Below are 14,303 nucleotides of genomic sequence, written 5' to 3'. Positions count from 1 at the left end.
CCCAGTCCTGGTTCACCCTGGAGTCCACCTGGTTAACGATGTGTTCAGAAATTATCAAACAAAAAGACCTCCAGAACTGCTGTCTGAAAGCTGAAACCATCCTGAAGCTGAAATCCTGGAACAACAGGAAAACGTTATTGACAAAAGTCTGTGGTTCATTGACAGGCAGTGGTGGAAGAAGTATTTAGCTCCTTTACTTCAATAAAATCACTAATACCACACTGTGAAAATACTCCACCACTAGTAAAGTCCTGTCCACTGAACTGTGAAAGTATAAAGTCTAACTGGCAAAATGTGCTTTAAAGTACTTAAAGTAAAAGTAGTCACAATGCAGTAAAATATTCCTCATCAGTGTTTTACTATTCTGTCTGATGCTAATGGATTAAAGGTGTAGTTCACCTAAAAATGAAAATTCAGTCATTATCTACTCACTCTCATGCCAGTTGAGGATCAGGATTATTTTTAGTCCACAAAACACTGCAGGAGTTTCACAGGAAAACAGTGTTGCAGAATCTCCCAAACAATGGAAGTGAACGGTGAATGACCACTTTTCAGTTAGAAAAAAAAAGCCTCCACACTGCTCATCTGTTATAATCCAAATCTGCTTAAGTTCCAACATGATGCTCACTGTCACACCACATACACACAATTCAGACAGTGTGAATGTGGCTCCAAGCTAAGGATCTACAGTGAAGATTCGGGCTAAAAACATGGTGTAAATAACATGATTTTATTCTGTTGTTTAAAAACTGGTCACCATTCACTTCCATTGTTTGGGATATTCTGCAACAGAATATTTAAGATGTTTTATGGCAACAAGGACAAATGATTTTCTCTCGATGTTCTTCTTTGCACAGGAGACTGTTTGACTGCAACCACAGATTACATCGCTGCTAAAACTCAGCTACATTTCAAAATGTGAAGGTTTCTATCTGTAAGACAATTAAACATTTCAGTGTGAGTGTTTCCATGAACTGACAGCATCATAAATATGATACCACCTATAGAGCAACCTGTTTTTGTTACAGTTTGACTCTGCAGAGAATTCAGTAATGGGGTTTGGATCTTCTGGGAATCAGTGAGTCCAGTCAGCCTCACTGACCTCCAGAGGGCAGAAAATACACAGTAAACATTTTAAAATGTGCCCTGGTTTGGCTTCATTGGACTAAAACCAAAAATGTTAATAATTGAATTAAAATGGTCATTAATTGATTTCTAATTTTTAAAACTTATTTCAGTTTACTCAGTATACTTCCTCAGGTTCTTAAATCATTACATTGGCTTTAGACTTTTGGGTTACTCCTGTGTCCCTGTGCAAAGATCTGGTACTTTTTATCCAGGTGCTCCACAGAGGTGTACCTCTATGTACCCATGGAAGGTGAGGAGGCTTATTTTGCAGTTCTTAAAAGCAGTGGTGGAAGAAGAACTGAAAATCTGTGCTTAAGTACAAGTACTGTTACATTACTAAAATATTACTCAATTACAAGTAAAAATACTGGTGTCATAAAAATGCTTAAGCAAAACTTCAAAGTATTTTAATAAAAAACTACTCAGAGTATTAGTTACTTTTTCATTGCTTATGTTTAATACATCATCAGTAGCAGCCATTCAGTCAAAGGGGTTTCTGTTTCTCCAGGTCTTCAGTCATTCCTTCAAACTAGGGTTGCAAGTCATGAATGAAATCTTGGTTTGGACCTTTTAATCACTGTTAATGAGAGAGACACCTATAAAGAAACTGACTGTGATGGCCATGCTCACAGCCACACAAAAGGTTGAAGCATCCACACGTTCACAAACATCATTACCACATGTTCAGTTACTTTGAGTTGCAGTCACTTAAATGACATACAACACACATAGTTTGGTTTGTTTAAAATTTGTTGGGTTCCTTTGTGTTAGTTTTAGTTGTAGTATATGTAGTTTTCCCCTGTGTGTTAAATTTGGTCTGATCAGCCAGTATACATGTTGCCCCAGTGTCTCATTCTGGTAGGACCTCTTTTAAGGGCCCTATAACTCTAATTTCATTACTGTCAGTTATTTGCTTTGTAAAATGTATTTTTGGGAAAATGAACCCATGTTTTTTGAACTTTGAACCTGTTTTCTTTGTGCTTTGACTGCTTGGTCCATGGCACTGACAGAAACATCATTCTACACTGTACAAGTTTCCATCCTGACCATAAGATCAGCAACATCCCATATAGTCAGTTTGTGAGATTGAGAAGAGTATGCAGTGAAGAAGATGATTATCAAAGTAAGGCTAAAGAAATGTCCCAGCATTTTAGACAAAGGGGATATGACCAGACACTTGTCAAACTATGGAAAGAGACAATAAAAAAGAGAGGGGAGAATTACTTAATCCTTCCTCTAAACACACTGAAACAGAGTTAGTTTTGTATTATTATATATTTATTTATATATATACAATATTTAATATTGTATAGCATCTATTCAAGTCAAAAGGATTAGAAAGAAACACTGGAAAATCCTAGAATGTGACCCAAGTTTGGAACATTTGTCATCCTCTAAACCTCGCTTTTGTTTTAAGAGAGGCAGAATTATCAGACATGTTGTTTTCAGTTCTAACTCGTTGGCTTGCTCAACAAGTGTGTTGAAATTATAGATGAGGAAAATGCGCACACTGCTCAAATACATTTGATACCAAAACATTCAACTACCCCCATTCAGGAAAGAAATATGGTATAAAACAAATAATTAATTGTCCCTCTCCTCATGTCTTACATTTTGAAATGCTCTTGTGGTTTAATGTATGTGGGCCAAACAAAGCGTCATCTCAAACTGAGAGTTGCTGAGCGTAAGGCTGCCATTAGAAGTGGAAACATCAATTATGCCATTGCTAGACACCACAAGGAGAAAAACCATGGCTACTTCCCTTAAATTTGTTGGCATCAAAAAGTACAACTGAGTCCATGAGGGGGTAATTTGATTAACCAGGTCTTAAGAGGGAAAGCATTTTGGATCCATGAATTGAACACACTGAACCCCATGGACTCAAGGAAACACAGGATTTGAGTTGTTTTCTGTGATATGAATATTAACTTGTATCTCCCTCCACAGGTATTTTGGACCCACAGGGTCAGATAAGCCACCAGGTCCCCTGTCACCCCCTCTTTCCACCTGTAGAAGACAGAACCTGTAGTGTATTTTTTTTAAGATTTTCAACTCAGTCAGTTGTATAATGGTATGATTTTAAATCACATACAAAATGTTATTCTTGTAACTCTTTATGAATCCTTCTGTTTTCTGATTAATGTGATTTTCTGTAAATTATTATGCTCTTTGGATGAGTTTAAATCTATTTTTTGAAACATGTTGAAAAAAAAAATTAAAAGAAGGAAACATGTTAAAAAAGGTCTCTGCACACCTGAATGTATGACAGGAGCATCGGATGAAGATTCAACTTGAAGAAAATCAGAAAAGACTCCCGCACACTGTTTCGCTTTCTATTGATTTATTAAATATCTGACGTTTCCGTCTGGATGACGGTCTGAAGGTACTACAGTATACCTGATGAAGGTCATCCAGACCGAAACGTTGGATACTTAATAAATCAACAGAACAGTGTGCGGGAGTCTTTTCTGGTTTTCTTCAAAAGAAGGAAACATGAAATGACTTTGATAATTAGTCATGTGACCCATATATGTTTATCACACCTGTGGGTGCTCATGTGAGTCTGTTGAGTGAACCTGAAGAAACCATGGGTGAAGCCCATTGTTCGCTTGTAATAAAGTCACAGTAAATCAGTTCAGTGTGCGGTAGTTTCAAAGGGGTGGAAGTAACTAATTACAAATACTCTAGTTACTGTACTTAAGTAGTTTTTCTGGGTGCTTACAATTTTATGAGTAGATTTTCTGTTTGTACTTACTTGTACTGTATTAACTCGTACTTAAGTATGCATTTTACAGTGTAATCTACTTTTAAATCTAGTTTTAAAATCATAATTGAGTACTGAGTGCAATTTGAATTAATATCCAAACCTTTCATTTGCATTTTGGTAGCCATTAATACTATTTGATGACAGTGAAAACCAGGACATACAGCTGAATAAAAACCAGAATTAGTCAGTTTCTTGAGACCTACATGTGTGACATTTGTTTGGGGACCTTATATGATTGGTGGAACTTGTGCGAAACTAAAACGATTGGTCAGATTTGTAGAAAAGGTCATGCAGACTTCATGGAGATTGGTTGAATTTACATGAACCATCAACATTGCAACTTCCTGGAGGGACAATTAAACATACTTTGTACTTTTACTTACTTACTTAAGTATTTTCTAACACAAGTACTTTTACTTCTAATTGAGTAATTATTATAGTGATGTAACAGTACTTGAGTACAGATTTTCATTACTCTTTCCACCACTGATGGTTTATGTTGATGTTTTTGCCTGAGAAGTTCCTGTGACCGATGAGCACCTGATCGCTGATACTGGCAGTGCAGAGGGAGTTCTGTTTATTTTCCTTTTGTTTTTCTATTTGTATTTTGTAAGTCAATAAAAAAATAAGTAAACTGAAGTTAAATCAAAAATGACTGCAGTAATCTCGCTCAATACTTTCAAAAATCGTAGTCCACATTAGTCACTTACACACAGAACCATGGGAAACTAGCATCCATGTTGAAGTTAACTTTAAATTTGTAGCATGGTAAAGATGGGGAATCATGTCATTATGAGAAGAGACTGCACAGCAACATGAATGCCTTTAATCTTAAAGAGATAGTTCACCCAAAAATGGAAATTCAGTCATTATCAACTCACCCTCATGCTGACTGAAGGTCAGGTTTATTTTGTTAGTCCGCAAAACACTGCTGGAATTTAACAGGAAAACAGTGTTGCAGAATCTCCTAAACAATGGAAGTGAATGGTGACCAGTTTTCAAATGTAAAAAAGACTATAGAAAAAAACATTAAGTACCTCCATACTGCTCATCTGGTGTAATTCAAGTTTCCTAAAGCCCAGACATTCCGTTCACTTGTGCATGCACACTAACACCACACACACCCAGTTCAAAAAGTGTGCATGTACACGAGAACATGGCTCCAAGCTAAGGATCTACAGTGAAGATTCAGGCTATAAACATGGTGTAAATAACGTCTTTCAAGTCAACTTGGCATGTTGGGGTTTTAGGAGACTTGAATTAAACCAGATGAGCAGTATGGAGGTATTTTACGTTTTTTTTTTTTTTTTTTAACATTTGAAAACTGGTCACCATTCACTTCCATTGATTGGGAGATTCTGCAACACTGTTTTCCTGTGAAACTCCAGCAGTGTTTTGTGGATTAAAAAACATAAACCTGACATTCAATTGGCATGAAGAACAAGAAGAGGAAGCTCATCATTCACATATATTTACTTTTCTCCTGTGTTGAAAAGGTTTTGGGGTCAGTTCAGAAGAAAACTATAAATATTTTTAAATTAAAGGAACCAATACAGCTACTCAATATTATATTAGGTGTCACTCCAGCAGAAATAGAGAGGGGAGGCGATAAATATTTGTATAAAATAATACATATAACTGCATTAAAACAAATTACAAGGAACTGGATGAATTTTAAATTACCATCTGTTAATGCCTAGAAATTAACAGTTGCAGAGATTAAAAATGGAAAAAAATCACTTACAGGTTGAGAAACAGAGGATGAATTCATAAGAATCTGGAGTAAATGGGTCAGAGAAACAGATGGACTGGAATTGTGAAATTGGAATATTAAATTATATTGAGAGACTACAAAGGATCCTCTCCTTCCCCCTTTTTTCTTTCTTTCTCTCTTTTTTCTTTTTCAGTCTTTTTTATTTCATTTGTTTTATTCCACTAACCCAGTAAAAACAAATACTGTATAAATGCGACAGGACGAATGAAATAAGTGATTAACTTGATAACTTGTGATAGGAAAACCGGCAATAAAGTCGTGAAAAAAACGGCATAGTAGTAGGCAAGTAGATAATTACTGAATTTTAATTTTTGGGTTAACTATCCCTATAGGTAGCTGTACAGCAAACCAACAGCTCTTCTGACTGACGCTGACATCTCTAATAAACTCACAACAACTTCAGAGATAATGGGAAACGTATCACAGGCGCGGTGCCTGCCTCGCATGATTCCCTCAATTCCATTAACTGCCTCGTGTCCATATACTTTTGACCACATTGTAGCTCCAGCAACCCCTAGTCAATTGGCACGTGCACCGTTGCTCGAAATACCGACATTTCCGACAGCACTTAAAGGCAGCAGAGAGGCCGACAGTCTGCTCAAATTCACAAAAGCCCCTTTGTCATTTTTCTTCTTTACTCCTCCTTCTTACTTCTTTTTCATCTCTTTCTCTTTGTCTGTTCATGACTGCGATGGAGCGCAAACTCGACAGAAGCACGAGAAGCTTCATGAACCGACTCACGGCTTTCAGAGCTCTTTAAAACACGTTCAAAGCATCCAAAATGTGTCTGATTGTGTCAAAGAATACAGTGAAATGTGACTACAGGACGCATTCAGGCTCTAAGTTTGTGCTTGAACTGAACATACCGTTTGGTTTAGTCTTGTCCCTTGAGCTGTTCTGTTTTGCATCTGTTTTATGATGAATAATTAGATTTATTCGATTCAAAAGCAGAGCAGAGAAGAAGGAAGGAGGAGGTGGAGGAGGAGGGATTTCCCTGCTCCCAAAAACTTTTTCCTCCAGTTTCCATTAGCAGGAGGAAGAGGAGCAGGAGGGGGTGAAGGGGGGCTGTACATTCCTCTCATACTGCTGGGCAGGCAGGGGGAGCTTCCTGCCACTTCTCCTGGAACTTAACAACTCTTTTTTTACGGTTAAACATGACTTTAAGGGTGAAAAAAGAAGACTTCGTGGCGGCGAACAGGCTCGTGTCCCCGGAGAGAGGACTGAACCCGGTGGTGAGATTAACGGAGGACCGGCGGCAGCAGCGACGTTTTTGACCTGAGTGTGTGTGCAGCCAGAGAAGCCGCTTCAGTCCCGCAGGACCAGGACAGTAGGACAATAACAGACAGAAAGTGATGTTTGACTGAGCTGGAGGACCGGGACAGTAATCGGGGAGAAGCACCACCCAAAGGTAATACTGCAATTTCACTGGCGTGTTGTTAGGAAAGTGTAAAGTTTGATTCAACTGTGTGTCGAGCTGCCATCTTTGGAGTGAAGACTTTGAAGGAAAATGAAAGGATGTCCCAGAGAAAACTGAATGTTACAGTCAGCTCTTGAGTCGTGAAGGCAGCACAACAAACTGTTGCTTGAGAAAATGCTGCTTTCATGTCCTCACGTCAGTCACACATGCTTTCATTCAGTGATGGCTGTTGTAATGATTTCAAGTGACTTAGCCGAACTATGTTCTGCTAATAAGCGCTCACAGCAGCTTGTGTAGGTCAGTGTATCACTCACTGCATCCCTGCCTGTGTTACCACAAGTAGTCTGGATTTTCCATTGTGGGGGCCACAACAGGGGTCCTTGAAGTGGTTCCAGGGGGTCCTCAGGGACGTGGAAAAACATTGTGTCACTGGTTTAAAAAACAAAAGCTTCCACTGAGAATGTTCATGTGCTCGTTTAAGATGCTTAACGTGAGATTTCTGTCCCAGTGTTCACAGTGTGGACAGGAACATCTGACAGGCTGCTGAACAGAGGTTTCCTCTGTGAGCTCTGTACCATGTTGCTGCCTTTGTAAATCCAGGTTACAACCTCACCTTTGATCTGTAGAGAAAAACATCCATATCACAGGTTTGGAGGGAAAGAAACTCCATGTCTTTGAAGACTATATTTGAAAATTGCACAGTAGGGCTGTAACTAAAGTTTATTTCATTAATGATTAATCAGGCGAGTAGCTGTTTGGTTCACAAAATGTCAGAAAATGATCATCAAATACCATGATTTGTCCACAATCCAAAATTTACTGTCACATAGGTAGAGCTGCAATGATTAATCAGTTATTAATCGATTACTAAATCAATCAAGTAGTTTCATAATCAGTTAATCTGTTTGAGAATTTTTTAAAGAAAAAAGTAAAAATACTCTGATTTCAACTTCTTCAATATGAACATAAACTGAATATCTTTGGGTTTTGAGCAAAACGAGACATTTGAGGATGTCATTTTAGGCCTAGGCTTCAGGCTGATCGATGTTTTTCACAATTTTCTGTGCATTTATAGACCAAAGAACTATTATTTGATAATAAAAGAAGAAAATAAAAGAAGAAATAAAAGAGCAATTAATTGACTATGAAAATAATTGTTAGTTGCAGCCCTACAGAGGAGTAAAGAAATCAGAAAATATTCACATTTGAGAAACTGGAATAAGAGACTTTTTTACTTTTTTGTCTCAAAAAAAAAAAAAAAAACTCAAACGGATTAATAATGAAAATGATCAAAATCACTGGCAATTAATTTAGTAGTTGACAACTAATTGATTAATTGTTGAAGTTTCTGTGCAGTATTAAAACCAGAGTTTAGAGGTGGGGTTGTTATTCAGTGACCAGAGGAGATTTGACTCACCTGAACTGATATTAAACAGGAAGTGATAGAAGTTGTGTAACAATAGGTGATGCCTGTGATGAAATACCTGACCCCAGAGTTATAGTTTTAATTCAAGCTGCACAATATGGTAAAAAAAAAAGTCATACATGATACAATTAATCGGAATGCATCACAATTTTCATTTATACTGAAACAACCCGTATAACAATCATGATAATGTGTCCTCTGGTGAACAAGATATTTAGGCCGGGTCATCTCTGTAGCACTACACTACCTCATTATACTGCTCTTTTCTCATTCAGTTTCCCTTTTTCAAAAAAATGTGATTGGGATGTAGCACTTGGCCATATTGTGATTTCTTTTTTCTTTTTTCTTTCATTTTAAAGAGACAGCCAATAGAGACATAAAAGACATACAGTACATACAAATATAACACAAAGCGGTTATAATGATACAGGTAAGTGTACAGATCAGGTAGATTATGTCTGTTTGCATAAATAGATATGATTATTTTATAATATACCATTACAATCAATGTATTAAAGGTGCAGTTCACCCAAAAATGAGAATTCAGTCATTATCTACTCACCCTCATGCTGATTGAGGGTTCGGCTTATTTTGTTAGTCCACAAAACACTGCTGGAGTTTCACAGGAAAACAGTGTTGCAGAATCTTCCAAACAATGGAAGTGAATGGTGACCAGTTTTCAAACGTAAAAAATAACATAAAATGCCTCCATACTGCTCATCTGCTGTAATCCAAGTCTCCTAAAGTCGTGACATGACGTTTGCACAGTCCCAACACTCACACCCAGTTCAGACTATGTGCTGTGCATGTGAATGTAGCTCCAAGCTAAGGATCTACATTGAAGATTCAGGCTAAAAACAACCTGCCATGTTTGGGCTTTAGGAGACTTGGATTACACCAGATGAGCAGCATGGAGGTATTTTATGTTGTTATTCTGTTGTTTTGTCGCATTTGATAACTGGTCACCATTCACTTCCATTGTTTGGGGGATTCTGCAACACTGTTTTCCAGTGAAACTCCAGCAGTGTTTTGTGGACTAAAAAACTAAATCCGGCCTTCAGTCAGCACAAGGATGAGGAGATAATGACTGAAATTACATTTTTTGGTGAACTATCCCTTGAAGATTAGAGTTAAAGATGTTCATGTTGCTGGGCAGCCTCTCTCATGATGACATGACTTTTCAATTTTAACATGCCACAAAGTTAAAATTAAGAGGAGGAAAAGAGGGGGAAAAAATGTGATTTAAATATTGTGATTAGCCCTACTTTTTGTCATATCTCCAGTTTTTCATGACTCTGACCATCAGTTTGTTCCTAATGGCTTTATATCATTAGTTTCTGTATCATTAGTGTGTTTTAGAGAGATCAATGTAAAGCCCTCAATGCCTCCTCTGCAGTTTTAATGGATGGAACAATTTATTTATTGATTTCATTGTTTGCCATGGGTCCTAATTTAAAGTATCACACACTATCAAGGGTGTAGGAGCCCTGTCAGCCATTCTGAAAGAGACATGACAGATTCTGTGATGGTTGTAGTTTATTCTTCAGTAGTCCTGTATGTTAGGATGAGGGTTAAATATCAGAGGCATATTTCTGTCAGTGATCTGTGAGATGGCAAACTGACAGCATGGTTAACAAAATGACAACATGTTATAATGTTATAGAAAATAATATTGTATTATGTGGTGTTTTATCCTTTGCACAAACTGTCTGTCTCACGTTGCGTGTCTGTGTGTGTTAATGCAATACTGTGTTCAGTACATTCATCCTTCAGTCATGTGAGTGACATTAAAGCTGTCAAATCAAGCACGTTTCTCCATGTTGATCCAGTGTGTGAGTGGCAGCTGGCCATCCATCTTTTTTGGAATGTTAAGGAGGTAAAACCGTGGCATGTGATCTGCAGCACACTTCTGCTCTCCTCAGATATTCAGCTTTTCAGGTTAAAGGAGCAGTCCTTCCCCATCTCAGTGCTGCCAAAGTTAGGATAGAGTTTTAAAGGGCCATACCGGGGATATTTGTGTTCCATCACTGCTGAACATTTTCCAAAGTTACGTTTTTACCTTCTGTAGCTGGAGAACACTAGGGTGCTAATTTGCTTAGTATGGCTATTACTGCATGACTGTTATGGCTGTGTAAGCTACACCACACAGTGCTCTATAACAAAGGCTCCCAACCTTTTTTCCTTGGAGCCCCTCCTACTTGTATCTAAGGAAAGCTGAGCCTAGTCATTCCAAATTTATATTTATACTTTTATACTGTTCATATTTTTTCAAATATTTTCTATTTGTTTATATTGTTTGGTTACTTATTTTTAATTGAAGTTTCTTTCTATTTTTGCTATGCAACAATGTAACACTGCAATGTTCTGCTCTGTGGGACTAAAAAAGGATTATCTTATCTTAAATTTACTGTCCAAATTCAACATCAATTCTAATTGTTTTCATTCTTAGAACGTCAACCTTTGGTAAATATCTTTTTTTGAATGTAAGTTTGCATTTTCCTTTCTCATAACAACCCAGCAGACTAGCTGATACACACTCATCATTACCAAAAGAAGAATAATGATTCATCATCACAGAGCTGAGAAGTCACAGAGTTGTGGTCGTAGTAGTCAAATAATTTTATGTGTCTAGACTTTTGTATAAATTGTGATTTTAGTTGACATCTGCTTTTGAGGAACAAAGTCTTGGGGACCTCCTCTGATTTCTGGTGCCCACCTAAGGGGGCCTGGACCCCAGGTTTGGAACCAGCGCTCTATCAGATAACATAGTTGTGGATTTGACCATGTTGTGAGTGTGATTTTTAAGAAATGTTGCAAGAGATACACTTCATTAGGAATTTATTACAAGTTCTTTCTTTTGAAGAGGCCATAAATAAGTGATTTATCATAATTCGAACTTTATCATCACAACATACTGCAGAAATACAGAAACTGGAAAGTAACTTACATTGATGGGATGTCAAAGAGGTTTTATAAAGCTGATGAACTCTAAGTTATCGTTCATGTTCATGGAGGGTACTGTATAACATTCATTCCCAGACACTATGAAGACTATGGAAGAAACTCTGTGGATTTATGATTTATATTTGCTGTCAACTTTTCATAAAGTATTTAAATTTGCACATTGCTTTACTGATGAGAGGACAAAAATTAGAGGCTGTTAATTCTACCTAAGTGCACTTATTTTGTTTTTTTTATGAAGGAGGCTAAATATCCTGTATTGTTTTCCAGATGAGAGGAATTAAAAACAATGACATGTTCCGCTAACTCATTCTAAGCATTTATTTCTCATTTATAAAATATTTAACATGTATATGTTTTAAGTAACATGTGCTAATATAACATATGGTGATGAGGAAATGGCAGTAGAAATGGTCAGGAATCTTAATTTATGCACAAGGTAAATCTCCCAAGATTTATTGATAAGGCCTGTTGTGAATTGGTTGTGATGGTCTTTAAGAAATGTGTCCCCAGAAAAAAAGTGTGTGAAACACTGCTGTATAATGTGATATTTTAGACAGAGGTTTTGACAAGTCTTTACAAGCTTTGTCGTGTGTGTCGCCTGCAGCAGACAGCTGTGTTCTGTGTTTCTTCACTGATGACCTTCCTTCAGAACACAGACAAATTAGACTACAGAAAATTTGCTTAGTGACCACTTGGACTGTTACCATCTGTGAGGTCGCAGCCCCTCCAGAGTCTCCCTGTACTTCCATGTAGGAAATATTTGAGTGTGAATGAGAACCCCCTACAGATTAGAGGCCGAGGGGCCCACTGGGTTTGATTCAGAGCCTAGAAATTCCTCTCACTGCTCGGCTCCTCTGTCATATAAACACTTCTCGCTCCACTTTTACCACTTTCTTCCAGCTTCTGCCTCTTTCTCTCTCGTTCTCTCACTCACAACTTTTGAATCCATTTTTATCAGTTGCTTCTCCAATTATTGTTTATGATGTAAGGCTGCAACTAACAATTATTCTTATTGTCGATTAATCTGTTGATCATTTTCTCAATTCATTGATTAATTAGTTAATCCTGTTACAATCTTGTCAGTTGAAAAATAGGTCTAAACGTGAAGCATTTGTAGCAGTATTTGCTGTTGTCCCTGTGTTTTGGCCTGTTTTTCAAGTCTTTCCTGTCACTGTTATTTTCATTATCGATCAGTCTGTTGATTGAAAATATGTCCAAACATGGACCTATATTCCCACCTTTGACCTATTGACCTATTTTCCAAGCCTCTTCTCCATTAATGGATTAGTTTTGTTGGTCCATAAAATGTCAGAAAATGGTAAAAACATGTGGATCAAAGTCCAAGATGATGTCCTCAAATGTCTTGTTTTGTCCACCTCAAATATATTCAGTTTACTGTCAGAGATAAGTAAAATAAGAAGAAAATATTCACATTTAAGAAGCTGAAATCAGAGAATTCTGACTTTTTTCAGGTTTTCCAGTCTTTGAAGAAGGGGGGAGGCCAGAAAAAGTTTAGGAACCATTGCTGTAAGAAATACAAGTAAGAAAAGTTAACTGATGGAAAGTAAAGTCACACACACGTGTGGGAAACCAGGCAGCGGTGATAACATTCTCCTTCCCATAAAGCTTCTGACAAAAATCCTCAATCCCTGTCATGCACCTCCCATTGGGTGTGCATGATGGGGGTGGCAGCACCCCCTAAAATCTCATGTAATAAAAAACATCAGCTAACAAAAAGTTAAACTTGTCCTTTTCTTTCCTTTTTTTGTCCTGGGATATATTCTGTTGGTGTAGTCCACCAGCATTTGTGGTGGGAAATCAAATATCTGCTGCGTTGTTTCCAGGTCGTACCATTTATTATTATCATTATTATCATTATTATCATTATTATTATTATTATTATTATTATTATTATTATTATTATTATTATAATAATAATTATTATTATTGTTATTATTATTATTATTTTACACTTCTGTGTGGCAGAAACAAAATATGTAACTGAGAACAGCTACAATGTAAATTTGTGTGTAATAAAACACATTTAGGGCGGCACGGTGGTGCAGTGGTTAGCACTGCCGCCTCATAGCAAGAAGGTCCTGAGTTCGATCCCCCAGTTCCCTGGCTCCCTGGCTTTCTGTGTGGAGTTTGCATGTTCTCCCCGTGTCTGCGTGGGTTCTCTCCAGGTTCTCCGGCTTCCTCCCACAGTCCAAAGACATGCATGCTAGGTTAACTGGTGACTCTAAATTGCCCGTAGGTGTGAGTGTGAGTGGGTGTCTGCCCTGTGATGAACTGGTGACTTGTCCAGGGTGAACCCCGCCTCTCACCCAATGTCAGCTGGGATAGACTCCAGCAGCCCACGACCCTTACGGAATAAGCGGTTACAGAAAATAAATGAATGAGTGAATAAAACACATTTATGCATTAGCGGTGTAAGAGAATATCAAAAATATTGAGAATTGCAATATTATATTTTATATTGTGATATTTTGAAACATGCAAAGGTTTGAATCAGTGGTTAATTTTGTGTTGTGCTTAAATCCCCTTTTAAAACTCAAATATTCTGCATATGGTGGTGTGTTCTTTATATAATGACAGTTTTTCTAAAATTAGATTTTAAAGAATAGCAATATGTCAACTTGCTTGCAGTATTTCAAGATATCACAATGTATTGAATCATAAGCCCAGTATCCTGATGTGTTGTAGCACCATATTCTTGTCAGTGCACAGCCCTACTATGCATACACATGCATGGTTCTGATTTATAAATCTGTCATTGTGGAAATGGCTGCAGATACACTAATACTGAGAAGTTCAAGTGTTGTAG

General features: G+C 37.4%; 1 protein-coding gene across 1 annotated transcript in view; it reads left to right on the top strand.

The window, feature by feature from the left end:
• Positions 1 to 6,723: 6,723 nt before the first annotated feature.
• The window catches only part of amot (angiomotin), a 64,139-nt gene continuing 56,559 nt past the window's right edge, over positions 6,724 to 14,303 (top strand). The window contains exon 1 of the mRNA XM_084730417.1: positions 6,724 to 7,077. The gene's annotated coding sequence lies outside the window, so the exon portion shown is untranslated. The remainder of the gene's footprint in view (positions 7,078 to 14,303) is intronic.

This window comes from Lutjanus erythropterus, chromosome 11 (genome assembly GCF_056507025.1).
Source record: "Lutjanus erythropterus isolate fLutEry1 chromosome 11, fLutEry1.hap2, whole genome shotgun sequence".
Taxonomy (NCBI): Eukaryota; Metazoa; Chordata; class Actinopteri; order Lutjaniformes; family Lutjanidae; genus Lutjanus; species Lutjanus erythropterus.
Note: the sequence above shows the minus strand (reverse complement) of the source record. Positions and strands in the feature narration are given on the sequence as shown.